A 13,646-nucleotide genomic window follows, 5' to 3' on the forward strand; every position below is an offset into this window, starting at 1 on the left:
AGGACTCCACGCTTCCACTGCATGGGGACGCGGGTTCGATCCCAGCTCAGGGAACTAGGATCCTGCATGCGGCACAGTGTGGCCGAAATAATAATAAAATAAAATTAAAAAAAATAAGAATTCAGACTTCCAGGACCCAGACCTGGAGACGCTGATTGAGTGAATCTGGGGTCAGGTCTGGGAATCTGTGTTTTCAAAAGATGCCTTGGGCGAGTCTGCTCTGTGGCTAGTTTGAGACTTGCTGACAGGTTATTAGGTCTGACCAAGCAAGGCTTGCACACAAGTGGGACGGCTGCTTGCAGAGGAGCTGGGTTTAGAGGTGGCATGCGCAGGGCATCAGGCTGCTAGAGGTCAGTGTCTGCATCCTCGAGATTGACCCTGGACTAGGGGACGGTGGGCCGTCCTGAATTAGCGTCTCCCCAAAAGTCTAACATCAGTGGAGTCTGTCCCCAAACCCTCCTCCATAGTAAGATGTGTGGATATGTTTCTAATCTCTGCTGTGGTCCATGGACCACTTCATCTGACCAGATGAGGAGAGCGTCTTTTGGAGGCAGACCTGAGCCCTGAGCTTGGCTGTGTCTCGGTCTGTCTTCCCTGGCTTTGGAGAGACGCACTGGACACAGCGTGCACCGCAGCGGCCCTGTGCTCAAACTGTCCCAGACCACGTGGACAACAGCCCAAGAGGAGCCTTTGCTGCTGCCGGTTCCCACGCAGGTCTGCTCAGGGCAGAGCCGGCCACTGCGCACCCTCTGCCAGCCACGGTCCTGGGACCTGCTGGCAGAAGCCAACGGGGGCTTTGTGTTCTCTCTAAGGAGAATCCCCAGGTCACCTCTGCTTCTGCCTCCAGAGTCCTGAATTTGGACTTGGGCACGAATCGAGAGCTCACCCAGATAAGAACTTTGTTAAGCTATCAAGCCGGGAGACTTTGTGACGGGCTTAAACGCTTGCTCCTTGATCCGAGTCAGAGACCAGAATTCCCGTCTGGCTCTGCTGTCGGCTCATGCAAGATCCCCGGACGCAGCTCCAGGCTGCCAGGCTTCGGCTGATCCAGTGCCACCTGCCCCTCAGGGGCTCAGTAAGGCTCGGCTGCAGCAGAAGATGGGCAAGTGCTGTGGACCACGTACCCAATCACACTCTTGCGTTAGCTGTCATTTCAGGTCTGCTGTGGACGGACCCAGTAATCCCAGGCTTGTTCTCTGAGCCCCTTACTGTATCTTCCCAACAAAGTAGAAAAAAAAAAAAAAACAACACTCTTTCGGCCAAACAGATTTTTTGGTAACAAAAAGAACCAAGGTGGAAATAAAGGATATCTTTCTAATCAGAGAGAGGCTATTTGTCACCAGGACACGTAAGCGAGAGTTATAGATTTCATTCCCTAGAGAAGTTTAAGAAAATAAGGGATATTTAGATGTTTGGAAGAGTCTGGAGACATGGAGAAAACCAGATATTCCCTGGGGACTCGTTTCAGCTACAGGACTGTGGGTCCTGTCTCCCTTCGGGAATTAACATCAGCAAGGGCTTGGAATTGGTGCAGGGGGCCCGGCTTCCCAGCTAAGTGATCTCAGGCAGTTTCCTTAGCAGTAAAACAGGGATAATAATATCTTTCCCTCAAATAAGATAAAGGATGTGAAAGCCTTTTGTAAAATGTAAAGTCTTTTTAGAGATTGAGATACTGGTACATCGAACTTGTATCAAGGCAAGAAAGATCAAAGGAAACATGATTTTTTAAAAAGCACGTGATTATGACACTTAAGATCTTCAGAATCATCCCTTGATCAAAGCCAACCACAAATGCGAGGAATCTAACCTGGATTTGTTTGACCTTTCGTATATCTAGAAATCCACCGTTCTTCCCTAGGCCAACCTTGGTCTTTCCTGAGAAGGTGACCACTGTGCTCCTCCAAAGGAAGCCATCTTTAAAGTCTGTTTACCATGGTTTCCAGACCTTAGGGAACTTCAAAAGGACAGAGAAACCTCGACCAGAAGCAGAAGGGAAGCAGGCCCATACCTGGGCCTCCAGAAGGTGTGGAAAGGAGCCAGGGCTTTACTCCGCCCTCCACAGGGTCCAGCTCTTTCTCCTCGCCGGCCTGCACCCCAGGCCATGGCAGCCACATCGAGGGCCAGGAACTGGGGAGGCCCCTGCTCCCCAGTCACAGAGGGGACAAGTTGGAAGGCATTTTCTGAGCAGCACGTCTCTACTCCAGGCAGGGATTCAGCTACCATCGGCCCGGCCTTGATTTCAGGGAGCAAGCAGTTCTTTGGGCCTGTCCTGAATAGTAAAGCTTACACATACCCTTGTTTATCTGGGGAAATGCCTCCCAATTCTGAACAATTGACTTACGGGCTCTCTTTCTGAGAACAATGCCCATTCAAATGACGGGGACATTCTGTTCTGGTGACTCCCGGCTGGGCAGTCACAGCTCTCTCGGGAGAGGGAGGTGGGCGGGGTGTCACCCCCACAAAGCTCGCTGTGTCCCAGTGTGTGCTCCGAACGTGAGCACACAGGGCCGACCTGGTTGGAACCTGCCCAGAGGAACACACCCTGTGCACGTGGCAGTGGCATGTCCTGCTCATGTACCACCTGCCCTTCTCCCTGAGCTGAAGAATATTGGGTAACTGTGTCCTCTGCTAAGGTCACAGTCCACACCTTCAGAAATCATCCAGGTCAGAAATGTTAAGAAGAGACTTCACTCTGGACTTCCCTGGTGGCACGGTGGTTAAGAATCTGCCTGCCAATGCAGGAGACACGGGTTCAAGCCCTGGTCCGGCTGGTCCGGGAAGATCCCAAATGCCGTGGAGCAACTAAGCCCATGCGCCACAACTACTGAGCCTGAGCTCTACATCCCGTGTGCCGCAACTACTGAGCTTGTGCTCTAGAGACTGCGAGCTACGACTACTGAGCCCATGTGCCACAACTACTGAAGCCCACACACCTAGAGCCTGTGAGCCACAACTACTGAGTCCGTGTGCCACAGCTACTGAGCCCGCGCTCCTAGAGCCCCTGCTCTGCAACAAGGGAAGCCACTGCAATGAGAAGCCCATGCACCACAACAGAGTAGCCCCTGCTCGCCACAACTAGAGAAAGCCCACGTGCAGCAATGAAGACCCAATGCAGCCAAAAATAAATAAATAAATAAATTTATTTTAAAAATAATAATAATAAAAAAATTTAAAAAAAATAATAAAAAAATAAAGAACAAGCAAACAAAAAGCATGTTTTAAGCCCCTGTTTTACTTGGAGAGGAAGGTGAGCACAGGCCTGCCCTCTAGATCAAGAGGCCTCATGTTCCTGGAGAAAGAAAGGACTTCTGTGGGTTCTTGGATACTTTGCCCAAGCAGGCAGGGGTTGCACGCCCTCTAGCCTCACCCTTGCAGTGCGGGCCATACTGAGAGTGGTGAGCAGCTGGGTTTTTTGTTCTTTTTAATTAAAAACATTTTTTTTCTTTTATATTTTGGCCGCACCATGTGGCATGTGGGATCTTAGTTCCCTGAGCAGGGATCAAACCCATGACCCCTTCAGTGAAAGCACAGTGTCCTAACCACTGGACCGCCAGGGAATTCCTGTGAGCAGCTATTAACACACCAGTTATGTAGTGGATGGGCAGGAAAAAACACTGAAAAATGTCCACTATGGCAAAGGTAAGTATATTTTAGGGTGGTGAGAGAGAAACCCCTTGGCCAGGCAAACATTCAGATGGTTGTCCTGTTCTCGACGTCAGAGCCCTCAGCAAGAAAACAAAAACAAACCGTCCAATCGACGGAAAACAAACTGTAAAATCTAACAACAAACATGGAGGAATCTTGAAGCTATTGTGCTGAGGGGGGAAAGAAGTCAGTCACAGCAGGACAGGTGCTGTGTGATCCCACTTCTACAAGGTGCCCAAAAGAGAGTCACAGAGACAGGAAGTAGGGTGGTGGGTGCCCGGGGCTGGGGGAGGGGGAGGGGAAGCTGGTGTTTAATGCGGACAGAGTTTCAGTTGGAGAAGATGAAAAAATTCTGGAGGCGGAGGGTGGTGACGGTTGCACAACAGCGTGAACGTTCTTAATGCCACTGAGTTGTGCACTTAAAAAATGGTTAAAATGGTAAATGTTATCTTATTTGAGCACAATTTTTTAAAAAGTTGCCCATCCAGCTGACGGACTTTCAGAGGTGCAGGGCGTAACCAGTCTTGTACTGCCTCACGATCTTTAACCAAACCAGCTTATATTTTTTTCCTACAAATTTCCTGACAAGAGTGTGAAATACAACTTTGACATTCATATACAAAATAAAAAATATATATATATATGTATACACACACAAATGTGTGTTACTATGACACATAAGTAACATAACATATACATGTAAAATAAACAAAACAACAAAACCAAACTAAAAACAGCAAACAACACTCAAGTGACAAAGGCAGTGAGTCTTCAGCAGACTCCCTCCCACGGGGTGGAAACATCCCAACAGCCCACCTGTTTTCTGGGCCCAGAAAGCAGAGCTGCAGCTGAAAGCCCTTCCCCCCACGTGCATCCCCACAAAGCTGCCCTTGCTCCGGGGCAGGTGGCTGGCGTCCCACTGCTCTGTGACCTTTCCACCAGTGCCCAGCTGGCTTTCTTTCCAAAGACGGTGTCATAGTCTATGTGTGCAAGCCTATCTGCAGCTTCGGGCTTTAGGGCGAGTCCTGAACTTTGGACGTGGAGCAGAACTGGCGCAGAGGGAGTCTGGTGTCTGGAAGAGATACCAGGGTCGGTCGCCTGACGCCAGCCCAACCCTGCTTTTGTAACTTTCTGCAGCGATGGCCCAACCCTGATGGCCTCAGTGTTCATCAGAACATTTTGCTCTGTTTTCGCTTTTGAAATAACCGTCTGAGTGGGAGCCCAGGAGACTGTGGCTTGTCACCCCACACTGCCTCCACCAATGAGAGGGCCCCTGGGGGTGCCCGCTGAGGCCTGTCCTCTGGACCCTGAGCCTCCCACTTGGTGCCATGGGATCAGCACGGGCCTGATGACATGGAAACGTCAGTGCCATCAGACTCAGAGCAGGGAGAAATGGAAACACATGATACTGCTTGGGAAACAGTTAAACTAGTTCTAATCTGGCTGATCCTTGTCCTCAAAGACCTTTTCCTTCAGTTGCAGTTTATTTGGCTACCATATAGAAGCTGGGAAAAATAGACAATATTAACAATTTCAATCCTCGACACGTTTTAGTTTTAGTTTTAGTTTTTTGTATCAAATGATCTCTAATAATTTGTGAGAAACATCCCAAGCTTTTGTTGGGATACTGCCCTTTCCCAGACCAAAGAACCCCTCGACACAGCTTGTTTTTTCTGGTGTCAGAAAAAGCAGGGCTCATTCTACAGTCTCACGTTATCTCCAAAACTCAGGCTGGAAGGGACATTTGGCCTCTCCCACATCTCCCACACTCCAATCTGACCCTCTTTCTGGAAGAACATGGACAGGCAGGTGCTAACATCACATCCCTTTCTGAGGGCAGAGAATCTGAGGGCAGAGGAGAACCAGCTCCCAGGAGCGAGAGTTAAGCAAGACAGAAGGGGTGCCGGCCCCTTGACGGGACCTTGCTTGGAGGCAGAGGGGTCTTCACCTTGGAGGTGCAGTGTCATCACCTTCTCTTCACTGGCTTTCGGCTCTGAGTGTCTGCCCTCGTGTCACGGCCCCGCAGGCTGGCACCCCTCTCCCCCATTCGCTCTCCTGTTTTCACCTTCCCTCCTCACATCAGCAGTACACGTCTTACAGAACTAGTCAATGGAGGAAATTCCCTGGCCGTCCAGTGTTCAGACCCTGCGCTTCCATTGCAGGGGGGCATGGGTTCAATCCTTGGTCGGGGAACTAAGATCCTGCAAGTGCGGCCAAAACAAAACAAAACAAAACAAAAAATTAGTCAATGGAGGAAATCCCAAAGATTTGTTCATTGATTCACCATATACATTCTGAGCATAAAATTTAAAGATCACTAAAGGCTTGGACTTCCATTAATTGAAGAGATGACATAATTTATTTTTTATTTGTTAAATTCAATTTTTATTTTATATTCAAGTTAGTTGATTTACAATGTTGTGTTCGTTTCAGGTGTACAGCAAAGTGATGCAGTTATACATATACATATATCCATTATTTTTCAGATTCCTTTCCCATATAGGTTATTACTGAACACTGAGTAGAGTTCCCTGTGCTCTACAGTTGCTGTTTATCTATTTTATATATAGTAGTGTGTGTATGTTAATCCCAAGCTCCTAATTTATCCCTCCCCTGCCACGTTTCCCTGAAGAGATGACAAAATTTACATCTCACTTGAAAAGACTACTCATTTAGTTTTCTCACTTTGACAGTGTTGTATTTTTTTCTTTCCATATGAAGCTGGCGTGTTACCTGAGGTACTCCACTGGGGTACAGTGTTCTGAGTCATGAGTCCACGATGGCCACTACACGTGGTGCCTGGTGAAAGGTCCACTTGGTATCTGGCTGTGCCCTCACCCACAAAGCTGCATCTCTCAAACAGAAGCCACTCCTACTATGACACTGTTAATATTGTAAATATCAAAAATGCATGCAAGAGAAACATTTCTCCTTAATTCATGACATTATCTTTGATGTTACTTCAAACAGAATGCTCCTTTCTAACTTACCCTGAATTCTATGCTGGAGTTAAATTCGTGAGGACAGAAAAGCTGAATATGTGCATCAATTTATCAGAATCTAGAGACGGGAGAATGCAGAGCAAACATGGTGGGTATCCTTCTGTGGAGCTGGTGTGCAGCCCCAATAAAACCCACGTCTTAGCGGGATTATTTACACAATACAGATAATATCAGGCCAAAATTTTAGATTGCTCTGCAGACTCCATACTTCTTCTCAAAATATATATAGGTGTAAAATCTTCAGAAATTTATAAGATATTTTAATAACTTAAGCACAGATAATAACATATAAAACACAAACAACATAACCACCACCGCTAGTCTCACAACCCTACATTTATAATGGTTATACTCTTGCTACATGCGCATCATCTTTTTTTCCTCCAAGGAAATAAAACATTGTGAATGTCGCTAAAAATCCCTTTAACCAGGGCTCTCAGTCCTATTCCCTTCTCTCTCCATTCTACAAGCTGGTACGTTTTTCTTTTTAATTCCAATCAATGCCATTTTACACTTCATGTTGTTTTGCAACTCAGTGTTAGTCCCCTGTGTTTTTGAGATCTGTGCACACTGTTCTGCATGGATGCAGTTTATCCTTTTTAATGATACATAGTATTGCAATGTATACACACACGCATTTATATATCCATTCCTCCACCGGTGCATTGTTTGGTCGTTTCCAGTCCTGCTTTTTTTTTTTTTAATTTTTATTGGAGTATAATTGCTTTTCAATGTTGTGTTAGTTTCTGCTGTACAATGAAGTGAATCAGCTATATGTATACCTATATCCCCTCCCTCTTGGACCTCCCTCCCTCCTCCCCCATCCCACCGATCTAGGTCGTCACAGAGCACCGAGCTGAGCTCCCTGTGCTATACAGCAGGTTCTCACTAGCTATATATTTTACACATGGTAGTGTATTTATGTCAATCCCAATCTCCCAATTCGTCCCATCCTCCCCTTCCCCCCGCCCTGTGTCCACATGTCTGTTTTCTACGTCTGTATCTCTATTCCTGCACTACAAATAGGTTCATCTGTACCATTTTTCTAGATTCCACATATATGCATTAATGTACGATATTTCTTTTTCTCTTTCTGGCTAACTTCACTCTGTATGACAGACTCTAGGTCCATCCACATCTCTACAAATGACCCAGTTCTGTTCCTTTTTATGGCTGAGTAATATTCCACTGTATACATGTACCACCTCTTCTTCATCCATTCATCTATCGTTGGACATTTACGTTGTTTGCATGACCTGGCTATTGTAAATAGTGCTACAGTGAACATTGTGGTACACGTGTCCTTTTAAATTATGGTTTTCTCAAGGTATAAGCCCAATAGTGGAATTGCAGGGTCATATGGTAGTTCTATTTTTAGTTTTTTAAGGAACCTCCATACTGTTCTCCATAGTGGCTGTATCAATTTACATTCCCACCAACAGTGCAAAAGGGTTCCCTTTTCTCCACACACTCTCCAGCATTTATTGTTTGTAGATTTTTTGATGATGGCCATTCTGACCGGTGTGAGGTGATACCTCATCGTAGTTTTGTTTGTTTGTTTTTTAATTTATTTTATTTTTATTTATCTTTGGCTGCGTTGGGTCTTTATTGCTGTGCGTGGGCTTTCTCTAGCTGCGGAGAGCGGGGGCTACTCTTCGTTGCAGTGCGTGGGCTACTCATTGCAGTGGCTTTTGCTGCGGAGCACGGGCTTTAGAGCGCAGGCTCAGTAGTTGTGGCACTCAGGCTTAGTTGCTCCGTGGCATGTGGGATCTTCCCAGACTACGGCTCAAACCCATGTGCTCTGCATTGGCAGGCAGATTCTTAACCACTGCGCCACCAGGGAAGTCCCTCATTGTAGTTTTGATTTGCATTTCTCTAATAATTAGTGATGTTGAGCATCTTTTCATGTGCCTCTTGGCCATCTGTATGTCTTCTTTGGTGAAATGTCTATTTAGGTCTTCCGTCCATTTTTTAATTGGGTTGTTTGTTTTTTTGATATTGAGCTCCATGAGCTGCTTGTGTATTTTGGAGATGAATCCTTTGTCCATTGCTTCATTTGCAAATATTTTCTCCCATTGTGAAGGTTGTCTTTTCATCTTGTTTATGGTTTCCTTCGCTGTGCAAAAGCTTTTAAGTTTAATTAGGTCCCATTTGTTTATTTTTGTTTCTATTTCCATTACTCTAGGAGGTGGGTCAAAAAAGATCTTGCTGTGGTTTACGTCAAAGAGTTTTTTCCTGTGTTTTCCTCTAAGAGTTTTATAGTGTCTGGTCCTACATTTAGGTCTTTAATCCATTTGGAGTTTATTTTTGTATATGGTGTTAGGTAGTGCTCTAATTTCATTCTTTTATGTGTAGCTGTCCAGTTTTCCCAGCACCACTTATTGAAGAGGCTGTCTTTTCTCCATTGTATGTTCTTGCCTCCTTTGTCATAAATTAGGTGACCTTATGTGCGTGGGTTTATCTCTGGGCTTTCTATCCTCTTCCATTGATCTATGTTTCTGTTTTTGTGCCAGTACCGTATTGTCTTGATTACTTTAACTTTGTAGTATAGCTTGAAGTCGAGGAGCCTGATTCCTCCAGCTCCGTTTTTCTTTCTCAAGATTGCTTTGGCTATCTGGTGTCTTTTGTGTTTCCATACAAACTGTAAAATTTTTTTGTTCTAATTCTGTGAAGAATGCCATTGGTAGTTCGATAGGGATTGCATTGAATCTGTAGATTGTTTTGTGTAGTATAGTCATTTTCACAGTATTGAATCTTCCAACCCAAGAACATGGTATATTTCTCCATCTGTTTATGTCATCTTTGACGCACATATCATATTTATATATCCATTCCTCTACTGATGCATTGTTTGGTTGTTTCCAGTCCTCTTGCCATTACAAAGGCTGGTCCATGAACATTGCTGTACAAGTTTTCCAGTGCACCATGCAGTATCATGTTACTCAGCATCCCTCCCCTCCTCCTGAAAAATACAAGCACCTTAGCATCTTTTAAGCCTATACACACCACCCTCTCTTACATGCTATTTTGTGAGGTACTTTAGTTCCACTTTTTAATATATATTCATCATCAATATAATATACAGTTATACAGTGAATGAATATTTAGATTTATTTAAAGTTTTACCTATTTCTGGGAATTCCCTGATGGTCTAGTGGTTAGGGCGTCACACTCTCACTGCCAAGGGCCTGGGTTCAATCCCTGGTTGGGGAACTAAGATCCCACAAGCTGCCACATGGCCAAAAGAACAAACAAACAACCAAAAAAAAAAAACCAAATAAAGTTTTACGTGGTTCTTTGGACACGATTCTTTCTATTTTTTTTTTGGAGGGGTCATTTATTTATTTAGTTTTGTGTATATTCACATATATGTGTATGAGAAATAGATCATATAGGTAAAATACATAACACATGCACATAGTACAGTATTTATGTATGAATAATATGATGTCTGAGATACACTTCAAGATAATCTGGGAGGGGAGGAAGTGGGTGAAGGCATAGATGAAATAAAGTTGGTTGTATACTGGTAATTATTAAAGCTGGGTATGGATACAGGGAGCTTATACCATTTGCTCTATTTTTGTGCACGATTAAAAAATTTCATATATGTTAAAGAATTGAGAAAAAAAGAAAAGGCACCATACTGGCAGCAGAGGTCCTTTCCCCCCTCCCCAAGCTCACCCAGCAGTGGTTTAACTCTGTCACTTTTTGCAAGTCACTTCCCTCCTCCGGGCCTCAGTTTCCTTCTCTTTAAAACAATCAAGTTGGATAATATGATATTTAAGACCCCTTCCTGCTTTGACATGGTAAGAGATATCACAGGGCTTCTTTGTTGTTGCTGTTTCTGTTTTTCATTGTGGTATAATGTACATGCCACATAATTCACCATTTTAAGGTGTACAGTTCAGTGGTTCTTAGTCTGTTTACAAGGTTGTGCAACCATCTTCACCAGCTAATTATAGAACGTCTTCTTCACCCCAAAAAGGAATCTGATACTGGCTGGCAGTCACTCTCTGTTCTCTTACCCCACACCCTGGCATCCACTAATCTATAATACTTTCTGTCTCTATGGACTCACCTATTCTGGACATTTCATATAAATAGAATTATAGCATATGTGGCCTTTTATGACCCACTTCTTTCACTTAGTGTAATGTTTTCAAGGTGCATCCATGCTGTAGCATTTATTAGTACTTAATTTCTTTTTATTTCGTTTGGAAGGTAATCTGGGCAGCAGTTTATAGAATGGTTTGGATTGTGGTGAGATTGGTGGCAGGGAGATCAATTAGCAACTTATTGCAGGAGCCCAAGAAGAAGGTGCCCCTTAATAGGGGTGAGGTCTGATAAAGGCTCAGAGCTGCTGAAATGACCAAAGCATAGTTGTAGTTATTAACCAAATTGGGGCCAAGAGAAGATGCCCATGTAGGCATATGACAGCATTCTCTAGAGCTAAGCTGCTTCCCAGTGGAGTGGCGTTATGAACTCTTAGACATGCAGTTTATGGACTGTCTGCTCATCAGCCTGTCACTCAGCATCCCTCCCCTCCTCCTGAAAAATACAAGCACCTTAGCATCCTTTAAGTCTGTACACACCACCCTATCTTGCATGCTAGTTTGTGAGGTACTTTAGTTCCACTTTTTTATATATAGCCATCATCAATATAATATACAGTATATGGTGAATGCGTACCTAGATTTATGCATTCACTATATAAATATTTTTTCACTGTATATTTTTTAATTGTATATTTCAGAGTTCTCCTGTGATTGCACCCAGGCTTGAAAAGCACGTGTGCGCATGGTTTGGAGAATGGTTTTTAAGACAGGGAAAGTAGAGTATAACAGAGAGATCCAGAGCTCTACAGAGTACAAAGAGCTGTCCTTAGCATCCGCACAGTTCTAGGGGGATTTCCTGCTGTCTGCTTCTGTTGTGAATAAGATCCTCTAAAATCATTGCTCTAGACTTTCCATCTCCAGATTTTCTAGAGGGCCAATTTAATCACTGGTCCCTCCTGGGTCATATATCCAGGTGCCACGGTGGTAACCCAGCTGGGTTTGCACTTGCTTTCAACATTACCCTGGCGTGTTCTCAGGTTATTTTCATCCATGTCCTGTGTGTGAGTTTCCCTTTCCCAAATTGTTGTGGATTGGATTATAGCTTTTTTCTTAATGGGCTAAATTTAAAGGAACACCAGCCAGTTAGAGGTGCCACATTGCTTATTTAATTGAACAGTGAACTGAAAAACAGTAGGACTAGGAAGACAAGAAGTTTGTTGGAGGGGCTTCCCTGGTGGCGCAGTGGTTGAGAGTCCGCCTGCCGATGCAGGGGACGTGGGTTCGTGCCCCGGTCCGGGAGGATCCCACATGCCGCGGAGCAGCTGGGCCTGTGAGCCATGGCCGCTGAGCCTGTACATCCGGAGCCTGTGCTCTGCAACGGGAGAGGCCACAGCAGTGAGAGGCCCGCGTACCGAAAAAAAAAAAGAAGTTTGTTGGAAAAGAACTCGAATAACTTGATCTGAGAATGAGTGAACATGATGTGGGTGTGGGGAGGAGGAGTCATCAGGGAAGTAAGGCAAATGCTACCTGCCTTTACCTCACCAAACCTGCAACATCCTTATAGATTTTGCTTTAACCTCCTTATACTCCCTTATGTGCTTCTCTAATAGCTGGTTTTGTTTATTACGCAACAACTGGCATTCCTCCTATTTCACGTTTTTGGTGTGTTTGTTCCACAGTAACTTTTAATTTAATTTAATTTTAATTTTTTTGGCCATGCCGGGTGGACGGTGGGATCTTAGTTCCTCGACCAGGTATCAAACCCAGGCCCTGGGCAGTGAGAGCACCAAGTCGTAACCACTGGACCGCCAGGGAATTCTCCACAGTAACTTTTAAATTCACACACTTGATGCCCTAGCATTGTTGTTCCATAGGAAATACTCAACAAATCTAGTTGAATAAGTGAACGAACGAGTGAATGCCATTAAAAAGAAGTGGAATGAAGAAAAAGAAGAAGAAAAAAATGAGAGAAGTTGAATGATATTTTTTAGATCACATTGCGTTCACCATTAACAAGTATCAAGATCGCTGTGTCTTCTTTGTCTGCTTTCCTTCTCCCTATCCACATTTACTAAAGACTCAGCGCAGGCCAAGCACCAGGTTCTATGCTGAAAATTACAGTGATTTGCTCTTCCATCTTGAAATACTTTGGCAGTTGATGAAAAGCTTTAAAGTTTGTTATTTAAAATTAGCCAGTTCTGGGACTTCCCTGGTGGTGCAGTGGTTAAGAATCTGCCTGCCAATGCAGGGGACATGGGTTCTATCCCTGATCCAGGAAGATCCCACATGCTGCGGAGCAACTAATCCTGTGCACCACAACTACTGAGCCTGTGCTCTAGGGCCAGCAAGCCACAACTACTGAGCCTGTGCTCTAGAGCCCTCGAGCCGCAACTACTGAAGCCCGTGTGCCTAGAGCCTGTGCTCCACAATAAGAGAAGCCACCGCAGTGAGAAGCCCACACACTGCAATGAACAGTAGCCCCCGCTTGCTGCAACTAGAGAAAGCCCGCACGCAGCAACGAAGACCCAACACAGCCAAAAAAAACCCTAAATGGCAAATATTAAAAAAAAAAAAAATTAGCCAGTTCTTGGACTTGGTGATGTGGTGCGAGTGTAAGGCTTACAGTCTGACTATTGCTCTGAGTCTACCCTTCACAGAGCCATTAGCTTTTAAACAATCCTTTTGTCTTTTGGTAGCGGTAACCATTTTACACTTTTAAGAAACTAGTGCCTGGAGCAGGCTTTCTTAACCTGGGATTGAGTCATAAAGTTCAACATGAGGCCTTGGAGGAACAGGGACAGTCCTCTGGCAATTTGTAAATATATGTGTACATATTTAGTTTTCTGCGGGTTATAGATTCTCAAAGGAGAGTATAACGCCAAAAATGTTAAGAGCAACTCTGTTTGCCTTGCTTCATTAAGCTCCCTGCACAGTGCCCTTT

Source organism: Hyperoodon ampullatus, assembly GCF_949752795.1.
Source record: "Hyperoodon ampullatus genome assembly, chromosome: 11".
NCBI classification, from domain to species: Eukaryota; Metazoa; Chordata; class Mammalia; order Artiodactyla; family Ziphiidae; genus Hyperoodon; species Hyperoodon ampullatus.